The sequence below is a fragment of the Lolium rigidum genome, chromosome 7 (genome assembly GCF_022539505.1).
Source record: "Lolium rigidum isolate FL_2022 chromosome 7, APGP_CSIRO_Lrig_0.1, whole genome shotgun sequence".
In the NCBI taxonomy this organism is placed as follows: domain Eukaryota; kingdom Viridiplantae; phylum Streptophyta; class Magnoliopsida; order Poales; family Poaceae; genus Lolium; species Lolium rigidum.
Window position 1 is genome coordinate 290,862,665 of NC_061514.1, and position 12,831 is coordinate 290,875,495.

The following is a 12,831-nucleotide window of genomic DNA, read 5'->3' on the forward strand; positions in this document are numbered from 1 at the left end:
ACACATATATACATTCAGATCTATGCAGGAACTCATTGATGATTCGTACCTGGATGTACTCGTCCGCCGTCCCTTCATCACCGCCGTAGAAGCAGCAACCATCTTCGCTCCAGTCCAGAATGCGATCGGATTTGATCTTCATAAAGACGCTCCACTTCGTCCTCCAGTTTCTGATGTGGTTGTAGAGCTGAAGAGTGGTGACATGTACGCCGGCAAATGCAAGAACATCCGCGGCTATCTTCTTCATCTACTGCTCCTTGAATCCCATGTTGAAGCAGACGCCGCTACGGACGAGCTGAACCAACTGGTTCAGCACAAAATCTAATAGCTCAGGTTTCCAAACCATGGCTGGTTTGCTTGCAATCAGACATGGCTGAGCATTCACAGTAGGCACAGACATTTCAGGGGAGCCCAAAGTTATGATCGCCTACATGACAAACATTAGCAGATCAAAGAACTACCACTACCACATAGACATCCTTAAGCACTAGTAGATCAATGAACTATCACCACTACCAGTACCACATTCACATCCACATCCTTAAGCAGTACCAAATCAATGAACTACCACTACCACATCAATAAACAGCTAGATAAGTAAGAGCGGCCTTACAGTCAAAGGAGCCACATGCAGCACCGAGGTCGGGGAAGCAGGGGCCCCTGGCGAAGATGCAGGCAGCACCACTGTCCCAGTGGAAGAGTCAACGACAACGACGGTAGAGTCAGATGCAACCTGGACAACCTCCACAACCTCCACCGGTGAAGAAGGAATGTCCTACAATGGATTCGTTCAGACCCCGCTTGTGTACCAAAAGATCTAGATCTAAGGCTAGGGTTTGCATAAGCTTACCACAACCGAAGTCATCGACGCAGACGAAGAAGACGACCATCCTCCGTGGCTAGTAGCCGCCGCCATAGCCGCCGCAAGCCTCGGTGACCGTGCGGGTGAGGTATAGCCGGCCATGTCGCTAGATCGGGAACGGTGGATGAGCTCGAAGTGGAGGGAAATGGGGGATTTGGATTTGCCGGTGAGAGATCCGCCCCTATATACGGTGGCGAAAATTCAAGCGCGGTGACCGAATTCATCCCGCCGAGATTTCGTCGTCCCGCGTGAGCTCCCGCCATCCCCCGCGGTGGCTTTGCGAGGACGCCGTGTTCTCCACTTCTGCGAAAACGGGGGCGGCTCGGTAGAAACGGCTGAACCGGGCGTTCCTCCAGGGCCTAACCCGAGGGTGCTTTGAGAAGCGGTTCGTGCAAGAACGCGGCCTCGGCCAGGTAACCAAACGGACCAAAAAAGCTGGGCCGATGCGAGCCAAAGGTATGCAGACTACCAAATGTGCTCCATGTGATCCGTTCGTTGGGAAACCAAACTCCGTGGGTCTAGCCAAATCCAAACTGCTTAAGCTTGGACTACCTTCCTTTGACCCAGGGATGTTCACGGATTCATCTGAATATACAAAGCTAACAATGTCAAGGAAACACGAAAATTTTCCAGTAATTTTCCTTGCACATGACTTGAGTAGATGGTATATGTAGATATTTTTCGGTGATGCATATCTAAGCTTTAGAGAAATATTGCTGAAAAGTTTGGATCCAAAAACCTCTATCTATGTTGACTGCCGAGTTCTTACGGAAATATGGATCCATCAATGTGAGATGTGAAGGTAAAGGACGGAAACAATATGAGGTAGGCTGGCGGATTCTAAGAAAATGATGCGAAGACTAAAAAATAGTCATGAGACATTACTGCTATATATGATTCTAACACGATCCCTTAGAACAATAAAAATATAAACATGTTTGATTATAAGTAGAACCTACCAACATACCGAATTGTCATCTCAATGGTTTTATTAATCCTCTATAATTCTATCAATCAAGAATTCTGAATATTCCTCGATCGATGCGTAACTCAGTCTTGATAATCTGTGTCGCCGGGAAATACATTTTAGTTCTTATCATCGCCACTGGTAAAAGCAAATCTAATTCAATGAGCTGATTATGTTGCTAGAGGAAACATGACCCCGTGTCTTTCAAATATCAACAAAAAACCGTTAAATCCACCAATTCTCCTTGTATGAATAACAAATAGCTTAATTTAATCTTGTATGTAGTAAGGTTTATTGTAATTCTATGTAAGTCAAGCAATCTTATTCAAATGAGTCCATATTTTTTATACCTAGATTTTTTCGGTTTGAAATCAGTTTTGCGCAGTTCAGTAAAACAAGTATAATTTTTTCATACGAAGTCCGTTTTTGATGTATGACCACTCAAATTGTTCAAAACAACATGTGCATCTAAATACATTTACCAAAAATCAAGATAGGATGGCTGCCTTGCCTTGCCCAAAGGGGAGATTCACCCCTGGATACATAGTGACAGGGGGTTACATCCATTGGTACATGATGCAATGGCTGACGAGAGAAATTTTCAGATTTTCAGAACTTATGTCATTTGCACCTCATACACCCCCATAGGGAGAGAATCCACCACATTGCTCTGCTCAAGAAGAGAATGGAGAAATGGTGATTAGGCTAAGGTTACATACTTACGTGGGTCAATCAATTCTCGGGTTGATTACTTATACGGGGCAACGGCTACATAAGAGCAATTCCAATAGTGTAGCCAGCTGCTGGCTATAAGCCAAGTGCCATGTCATCTATAGCTAACTTAGAGTCAACATATACAATAGTGAGCTATAAAAATGTAGTACTTAATCAATGTGTGGCCCACCTTTCACTCTCACAAAGTGCCTAGGAGCACGTGCTAGAGCTGGCTCTTGCATAAGAGCCCACTCTCCTTCTCTCTCCTCCTCTCTCTCCTCCAACTAAGCAATAATATACTATTTTAATTCTTATAGCCAGCTGACTAGGACTTATTGTACTTGCTCTAAGACCATTGGCGCTTGGCGGGCCTAAATTTTTCATAATGGGTATTAAAAATTAAAAATAAAAGAGGAACACAACTCGACTTAGTGAATGTACTAGTATTCAATCCCAGGAGCAGCTGCTGCCGTGAACCTGTTCTAACTAACAACACCGACGTGAGCTCATGTGTCGATATACATGGTACTTTATAAAAAAAAACCTCAATTTATAAATAGATGTCTAAGTTTTGTCTAAATCTAGATGTATATAGACACTAAAAAGCATCTAGACACATTTAAATTTGAATAAATCTCAGACATCTATTAGACAGAGGGAATAGAATTGATAACTCTACCACCGGGTTGAATAGCTGAATACCCATAATACCATGTGTGCTCGCCAATGCATAAGACGGTGTTATGGCGAAATAAAAATAAGCTCATAGCGACGGGGCAAATTTCCTAGTTATCTTCAAAATACATGTGGTAATCTGATAACTAGCCTAGCCGAGATGTTGTTCCTTTGACCCGTGGAGCACTTATATGAGAGCATATGCAGTGGTACATTTATTCTGTAATCGCGGAATGCCTGTTGGCTGTTGCGTGTAGCTTCCGAATCAAGAACTAAACGATAAATTGTCCGCTGGCCCTCTATCTGATGTGCAGATGTCTCTGCGTCGTGCATTCATGTCTCATATCTGAATTTACCAAACACTAGCAGTGCAGGCCAACCATTGCTGGGACTGATACGTCAATGCGACCCATCTACATCCTGGGCAGCATTTACATCTAACATGGACCGTGCAGGCAGCCGCACTGAGCGAACAGGTCCACTGGTAGTATAACTTTCTGTATTATTCATTTATTCCCCGTATTCACACGGTACATCGAACTAAAAGCTATGTATTTCGATGATGTCCATATAACTTGTGCATCTCAATGCTCAAATTCATGGTTGTGAGGTCGACCTCTTCTAGGGGTCACCCAAAGTCTGGGTCGGTTATTACAGCCAATGTAGAAGGATATTGTTTGTTAATTATAATATCTTGTAATTTAGAAAGATGGAGTACACAATAAGTGTTTACTTATAATTCGTTCTCTCTAGCTACTACACTTATAACTTATAAGGATATTTTAAGCATGGGAAATAGGACAACAAAACGCATGCCCAAGATTCAATGTACTCCGTCTGCCCAGGTGTATTACATCACGAAAAGCATCCGTGTACAAATAGATCAGGGGAGATATTGCGGGACAAATAAATTTTGTGAGTGGGACTAATAAACTAATATACATCCAAAATTTTACTTCACGAAAAGTCATCCGTCTATAGTAGATGATGTATTTTACATCATCGCGTGCTGCCACATCAGGTGATGTAACATACACCACATATGCACCAAATCCCTCTTCTTCGACAGTTCAATCTTCAAATCCAGTAACTCGAACTTCAAATTCAACAACTACAAGTACCAATTCCTATTAAACTTCAATTTCAACATTGGGATTCCTATTACTACCAAGTACCAAGTCATTGGAGGCTAAAATTGATTCGAGCCTTTCCGATTGGTTCGATGCAACGGGATTTCTCCTCGATTCACGGTCAAGTGAGGATGGGCTGTCACCATGGTGGCCGTTGCGCCTCATCCTTGACCCGTCACGTTCCTCCCCTCATTTTCATCGCCCCCACCTCTCGCGACCACGTCCCCCGCCACCGGCCAATTCAACTCGGTGCTAAGCTCGACCCCCTCCATGGAGCCACCACCACCCTTCTCCACCCTGCCGGCCCGCTCTACCTCACCGGTCACCCTCCGCAAGAAAAATGGCGCGACAAGCTCTGTTGCTGCACACCTCCGAGATGATGAGCCAGCGCAAGGGAGTGTCGTTGACGCAACGTAATCTGGCAGCGTCCGTGTAGAACATCCGTGCCGTGTACCTGTTCGTGGAGACGGATGCGCTGGTGGTCACGCTGCCGTTGTTCCACGTGCACAGGATGATGTGCGCGGTGTTGTCCTCAGTGGCATTCGACGCTGACGTGACCGGGTATCTCCCTCATCGTGACGGCACGTGTGGGAGGCGATGAGGACGAGGGCGCGCATCACAACAGCACTGGGGTGATTTCACGAATTTTAATCGACGGCGATGGTCATCAAAGAGATCAAGTGAAGCGACGGTCAGGCGCTGAAACTTCACGGCCTAAAAATTCAGCATGGCACGTCATATTGTAGGATACAACGTGGTGATGTATATTCCGGTCACTTGGCCAAAAATATACACGACGGTGTAAATTTTTTACATCACCAAATAGATCAATGTCGTCTGGTGAAGAGGCATTTTGAGTCAAATATGTTTTATTACAAGTCGATTTTATATCATCTGTTAGCTATACTCTCTCCGATTCAAGGAATAAGACACACTTATTTTACGTGCTTTTTGATATATAATGATTGTTTGTATGAAATTAGCATCATTAGAAAGTTCTTTTGAATACGAATCCAGTAATACTATTTTCATATACTATAATCAAGATTTTGTCGTACGTAGGACTACGAATCGTACGTAGTATTTGCGTGGGCCTCGCTCGTATGCAAGAAATAGGTTTAGGAATAGGGCTAGCGAAGGAAGGGACCAAGGAAGGAATTCGTAGCCTAGAACCTTAAGCCGGAGCTCATAACCTCGTATACGAATGCAAAGATTCCAGCTATTGAAGCCTATCCCATCTAATAAGTATAGGAAAAAGGACTACTTCTCGAAAGAGATAGGCAGTCATGTTTCAGCATATGTTGTATTTTCAAACAAAAGAAAAGAGCAAGTTCCCACAGGCGAAGAGCTGCTTCGGAGAAATATTTATCTTCTTTTACTCCCTTTACGCTCTTCGGGGCTGCTAACAACGAGCTAATACAAAGGAACGACACGGCTCCTACACCGCTTAACTCCAATAATAGAACTTGGTCCCACATCCCTTGCATTTGATAATGAAACAATCATAATTTGTTGAATTTAAATATGTTCAATCTCATTTCTTGACAATTCCCTTATATCCTTTGAGTCCGACTAAGCAGCATACTAGTGGTTGTAATTAATATTACTTTCTTCCTGCCAGGCTTACTGGGCACTTCGTACCATCAAAGTAAAAGTGAGGTGTTGGGTAACATCCCGCCCACGCTATCTCCAACAGCAAAGATCTTAAGGGAAAGACTGAGTTCCAATTCATGAGTTAAGGAATACTATTGGAAAGATTGAGCATTGGGTTCATTTTGTTATTGACCATCCCTGGCACAACACATATCTTTTAGTATACGTCTTTTTGAGTTGCTTAAAGATTTCAGATATTGCTTTTTCTGTTATAGGAAGTGTGGCGTTCCCCTTTGGGGTGTTTGTAAGTGGCGTCACCCGATAGTTGCTCAACTTTTATGATTAAAGTTCATCTTAAAATACGTGTGCGCCTTATTCCATATGAGTAGTTATATCCACGCGAAGAAGCCATTTGAGCCTAGGAAAATACATGAATGCGCTCATGTGATATCCCTTCCTATATCCCACCTTTCATCTAGCTTGTGATCTACGCTGTAGTATATTTATATATTGTGGGTATTTCACATGTATCCTCACCGTATGCTACGCTGCTACACGGGCCAGCGTGGCGTTCACCCAGTTGCAATTAATGCGAATACAAGGTTCATTAAAACCGCATATGCATGTCAGATTTCCGTCCCAATAACCAGAAGTTATTAGCACCGACCAGTACAACGAATCATCCTTTATAGTTCGAGCTAATTTTTTTTGGCATGGAGTAATTAATTTCAGTGCCTCACATGAAAAACATCAATGATCTGCATGCAATATCATGTAACCACGCAGAGGTCATTGATCTGCATGCAATGTTATGGCCTTTTAGTACCAGGCTTATTTTTTTCTCTAAATGTTTAACTAAGTAAATTTTGACTAAGTTTTTAGAAAAAATAGTTAACATGTATAATCCAAACTCAACACCGTTAGAATCATCATTAATTAATTTTTATATAATATCTATACAATATCATGTTTCTTGATAGGATTTTTGAAAAGTTTGATCAAACTTTAGTAAGTTTGACTTTTTCAAAAATAATAATATAGACCTTATTCGATGAAACATAGGTAGTAATACTCCTTCTGCCATTTAGATCGATAAGGCAAACACGTATTTTAAGGTGACTTTTGACCGAATAAATTGTATAACAATATCTCAATTATACCGTACATAACTAATAATGTTAGTATCATATTGAAAAATACTTTCTAATGATACTAATTTTATATTAAATATTTTTATATACATAGATTAATTTCTAGTTAAAGATAAACATGTAAAACAAGAACTTCGTATTCACTGAAATGGAGGGATTAATATTCATTTTCCCTTGCTTTATGACCAATCACAAAGTGCCACAATGCGGTCTAGATTCCAAGAACATCTAGCGCTCGGTTCCAAACGTACGCGTTCATTTATCCTACCAATTTGGTGCCAAGATTTCCCTCAATCACAAAGACAAGGAAGAGTTAGTACTACCTCTGTTTCGATGAATAAGACCCATATGCATTCCAAGACGAATTTTGATCAAAAAAGTTGAGGCACAAAATTGTGGCGACCCTTGAGGTCGGAGCTAGACAAACTCAGATTCACATCTACCATAAGCCTAACCTAGATCACTACGGCCTACAGGGTGAGAATCGTTAACACAACAGTGACTCTACGACTGAAAGCAAATATATTACACCTCTTTAACAGAGTTAAGATCCAAATTATTACACGCAGAGGTCACTAACCACATTACAACAAGCAACGGAAAGCAAATTATGTTGTTCTAAATAACAAGACCGCAAAGGGTCTAAAAGGCCATAACATAAGGCGACGTCCCAGCCCATAAGTCTCAGGCTGCCGCCTGGGAATACCGACATCAACATAGAAACCACCATAATAAAACAGAGGACTTGGAAGCACCTGAGCCCAGGAACCAGACGTAAAGAACAAGTAAAATCCCATCAAGTAGCCGACATTGACATAAGCTTATCTTTGTATTTGTAACCGACCAGGATTGGATTCTAACACCCAACCTCGCATATAAAGGCTGGGAGGAGCCAACGAGGAGGGGACCCCGGATTGACTCTGACTTTGTGTTTTCCATCAATAACATCTGACTCCCTTGTTTGTCTTATAAGCCGACAAAATCACCAGTGCACCTCTTTCCCTGAAACCGAAGTCCATTACCATGGACATTGCCGAGGTCACCCATCATCAATTGGCGCCGCCATCGGTGGGAAATCTGGGTGCTAGAGTCATGAGTTGGACGGCTCATTCTTCACCAAGTAACAACTCGACGACCGTCGGATGCACCAGACTCGTTATACAAATATCCCCATGGCAAAAAAATATCTATTAAGCTAATGAATTATTTATTCACAAAAACTCCGGGTTTGTCTTGCAAATGAATGAATCAAGGTTTGAAGACTCAACCCGAGTCTACGACTGGAGTGGAGCCTCGGGGATACTAACATGGGGATGCATTATCGGGTACGCGTGATTAGCGTCCTTGGTATGGATTCAGGAAGGAGCCCATGAAGCCCATAATAAAACAGAGGACTTGGAAGCACCTGAAGCCGAGGAACCAGACGTAAAGAATAAGTAAAAGCCCATCAAGTAGCCGACATTGACATAAGCTTATCTTTGTATATGTAACCAATCTGGATTGGATTCTGAGACCCAGCCTCACATATAAAGGCTGGGAGGATCCAACGGGGAGGGGACCCCAGATTGACTTGTGGCATGCTCGTCATAACCCTAGATCGATTCTAGTAACCCGGCGACTTTCCATCAATAACATCATACTCTCTTGTTTGTATGATAAGCTGACGAAATCACCAGCGCGCCTCTTTCCTTAAAACCCAAGTCCATCACCATGGGCATTACCGAGGTCACACCCCTGGTCAATGGTAAAATGCAACACATCTGTACTATATGTCAAATATTACTAAAACATATGTTTATATTACACTAGACACAATATTACAACCGAAAGTCGGAAAAATAAAGAAGGCTTGCATGAGGGTTCCATGTCGTGCGCTACTGCTTAGCGTAGTGGGATCTTCCGGCAAACAATTTAGCACATCCAATTCCTATCAACAACCCTAGTCACATTCTTCTAAGCTTGCTGCATGACACGCCACTTGAGGGGGTCTGAAAATCTAGTTTTTTTTTCTAGGAAGAGGTAGGTATTGTTAGAGTTGTAATAGCTTTTGGTATGTAATACGTTATGTATACGGAGTACTACTCCGATACAACTAGGAATTTGTATAGCCATCGTGAGGGCTTTTCTCACGTAATAAAAGCACACAATCGATGCCCTGAGAGGTATCAAACTATCAATCATTCAGCCTAAATTATTATAGGTATAGCTTTTAAGGGAGTGATGTTTTGGCACATGAGAGCGTATGCTCCCTTTATTTTAAAATGCATGTTAGACATATTTTGAAATGTCAAAAATTTTGAAACAAAAATGTTGCATGTACATCTTCATGTGCTACGTGCTCACAAAGTCGTTTCATGATAAATCGACGTGTGGTGTAGCGTGTGTAAAAATACAAAATTCAGTGCTAAAATAAAAACTTGTCACAAGATAAATTTTCTCTTTTTCACGTAGACTACAAAAAGTATCATTTTTTCGTGAAACTTGACGAACACACATATATTATGGAGATGTACATGTAAAAGTTTTTGTTAAATTTTTTTAACACTTGGAAATATGCTTTTATGGTAGAGGGATCATACGAACCCGGGAGCTGAATTGAGTTTCTGTAGCTTTTAACACATTTTAGCTTCATGTAGCGGGGTAGCACGGGGATCTTGCTGAATCATCTCCTTGGAATCAATAAAAAATACCAATGTATATGTATATAAAAATAAAAATATATAATGAGGAACACCGGCTAATAACACCGAAGTGACCTTTTAATCAACATCTCCACTTTAGATAATGATAATTAAAGTCTCACATACATGTCTTTTAATAGATAAATTCTCCACAGGTTTGTGGAAAACAGGGCTTAGTTTTCTACCGGTGGGACAGAGCCCACATAGGTCATTATTGTTGTTGTGTGTTGTTGTTGTTGTTGTTGTTGTTGTGTGTTGTTGTTGTTGTTGTTGTTGTTGTTGTTGTTATTGTTGTTGTTGTTGTTGTTGGTGGTGGTGCTGTTGTTGCTGCTGTTGTTGCTGCTGTTGTTGCTGCTGTTGTTGCTGCTGTTGTTGCTGCTGTTGTTGCTGCTGTTGTTGTTGTTGACCGAAGGTCGCCGGGCCGCAACATATCATTGCACGACTCAACCGAAGGAGGTTCGAGCCTCCCCACCCGAGCTTCCGCGAGGGCGCCGCAACCATAGCAAGGGCCAAGCCGTCATTCTCCGTTGCTTGGCTTAGCCCATCAACAACTTCATGCGGCAGCATGGGTGGAATGAAACTTTATCAGAATGTACAACAAAACATTTAGAATTAACTTGATTTTTTTTCAAATTTATCTACACACTTTGAAATTTCTAGATACAATCATACAAATTTAGGTCAATTTGATATGTCGAATTAGAACGAAATGCTCAGGATGCTGAGCCTTGGTGACTTTGCTTCAAAGTGTCACCGAAGCTGAGTCCGATCGACCAAGCTGCCTTCCGATTCACTCCCTCATTTATGCTGATGAATTGCTGGTTTGTGGGAAGGAAAATGTTCAGGAAGGTTTGACTATCTCTAATATTTTAAATGAATTTTATCAAGCCTCGGATCCAATACCAAACTGGAATAATTCTACTATTCTATTTAGCAAAAATGTAACTATGCATATGCAGCAAGACATCAAGCAAATCTTTCAGGTCCCGCACTTGGATAGTAACACCATCCATCTTGGACACCCCCTTATTCTTCCAACAAAGGACAAATCTGTGGCATATAACTTTTTTATGATAAATTCAAACACAAATTAACAGCGTATAAAGCAAACAGGCTCTCACATGCAGCTAGGCTTACGCTTATTAAATCTATCTTTTCCTCTATACCTGTCTATTATTTTTTTCGAGAATACCCACTGGCAGGTGTATTGATCGCATAGAATAAAAAGCCAGGAGGCTCACACCACATCGTTCGTGTTGTCAACAGGGGTGACAGCTCCCCGAGCAAAGCCTAATCTCCATCCCTCCACGAGAAAGGAAAGGGGTCGGGAAAACCGAAAGACTCGGAGCGGAACAACCTAGCTAGACGCCAACTGATGTCTACGGGTGCTTCTATTCTTGTAGACAGTGTTGGGCCTCCAAGAGCAGATGTTTGTAGAACAGCAGCAAGTTTCCCTTAAGTGGATCACCCAAGGTTTATCGAACTCAGGGAGGAAGAGGTCAAAGATATCCCTCTCATGCAACCCTGCAACCACAAAGCAAGAAGTCTCTTGTGTCCCCAACACACCTAATAGGTGCACTAGTTCGGCGAAGAGATAGTGAAATACAGGTGGTATGAATGAATATGAGCGGTAGTAACGGCGCCGTGAAAAGTGCTTGCTTGGTGTGCGGTTGATGGTAGTAATATTGCGGGAAGTAAACAAGCGGTAAAACGAGTAAACAACCAGCGATAGCGATATTTAGGAACAAGGCCTAGGGATCATACTTTCACTAGTGGACACTCTCAACATTGATCACATAACAGAATAAATAGATAGATGCTAGACTCTACACCCTCTTGTTGGATGATGAACACCACTAACTGTGTAGGATTACACGAACCCTCAATGCCGGAGTTAACAAGCTCCACAATATTCGATATTCATGTTTAAGTAACCTTAGAGTGCATGACAGATCAACATAACCAAACCAAGTACTAACATAGCATGCACACTGTCACCTTCACACTACGAAAGGAGGTATAGATCACATCAATACTATCATAGCAATAGTTAACTTCATAATCTACAAGAGATCACAATCATAGCCTACGCCAAGTACTACACGATGCACACACTCTGTCGACATTACACCGTGCGGGAGGAATAAACTACTTTAATAACATCACTAGAGTAGCACGCAGATATATTGTGATACAAAACACATTGCAATCATAAAGAGATATAAATAAGCACTTCACTATGCCATTCATAACGGTGAATAAGTATTCTGTGAAATATAGCCTAAGAGACCCACACGGTGCACACACTGTCACCTTTACACACGTGGGACAAGGAGTCTCCGGAGATCACATAAGTAAAATCCACTTGACTAGCATAATGACATCTAGATTACAAGCATCATCATATGAATCTCAATCATGTAAGGCAGCTCATGAGATTATTGTATTGAAGTACATAGGAGAGAGATGAACCACATAGCTACCGGTACAGCCCCGAGCCTCGATGGAGAACTACTCCCTCCTCATGGGAGACAAGCAGCGTTGATGTAGATGGCGGTGGTGTTGATGGAGAAGCCTTCGGGGGCACTTCCCCGTCCCGGCGGCGTGCCGGAACGGAGACTCCTGTCCCCCGGATCTTGGCTTCGCGATGGCGGCGGCTGCGGAAGGTTTTCTCTGGTTTCGTCGAACGTGGTAGGGTTTTCGCGACGGAGAACTTAAGTAGGCGGAAGGGCAGCCTCGGAGGGGGCCTGGTGGGCCCACACACTAGGGGCGCGGCCCCCTCGCGGCCGCGCCGGTGTTGTGTGGGGCCCCCGGGCTCCCCTCCGGCGGCTCTCGGGTGTTCCGGAAGCTTCGTCCAATTATAAGACTGCGGGCGTTGATTTCGTCCAATTCCGAGAATATTTCCTTACTAGGATTTCTGAAACCAAAAACAGCAGAAAACGACAAGCGGCCCTTCGGCATCTCGTCAATAGGTTAGTTCCGGAAAACGCATAATAATGACATAAAGTATGCATAAAAGCGCTGTTGCCAAAACCCACCGGCGGGCGGCGGCCTTGTC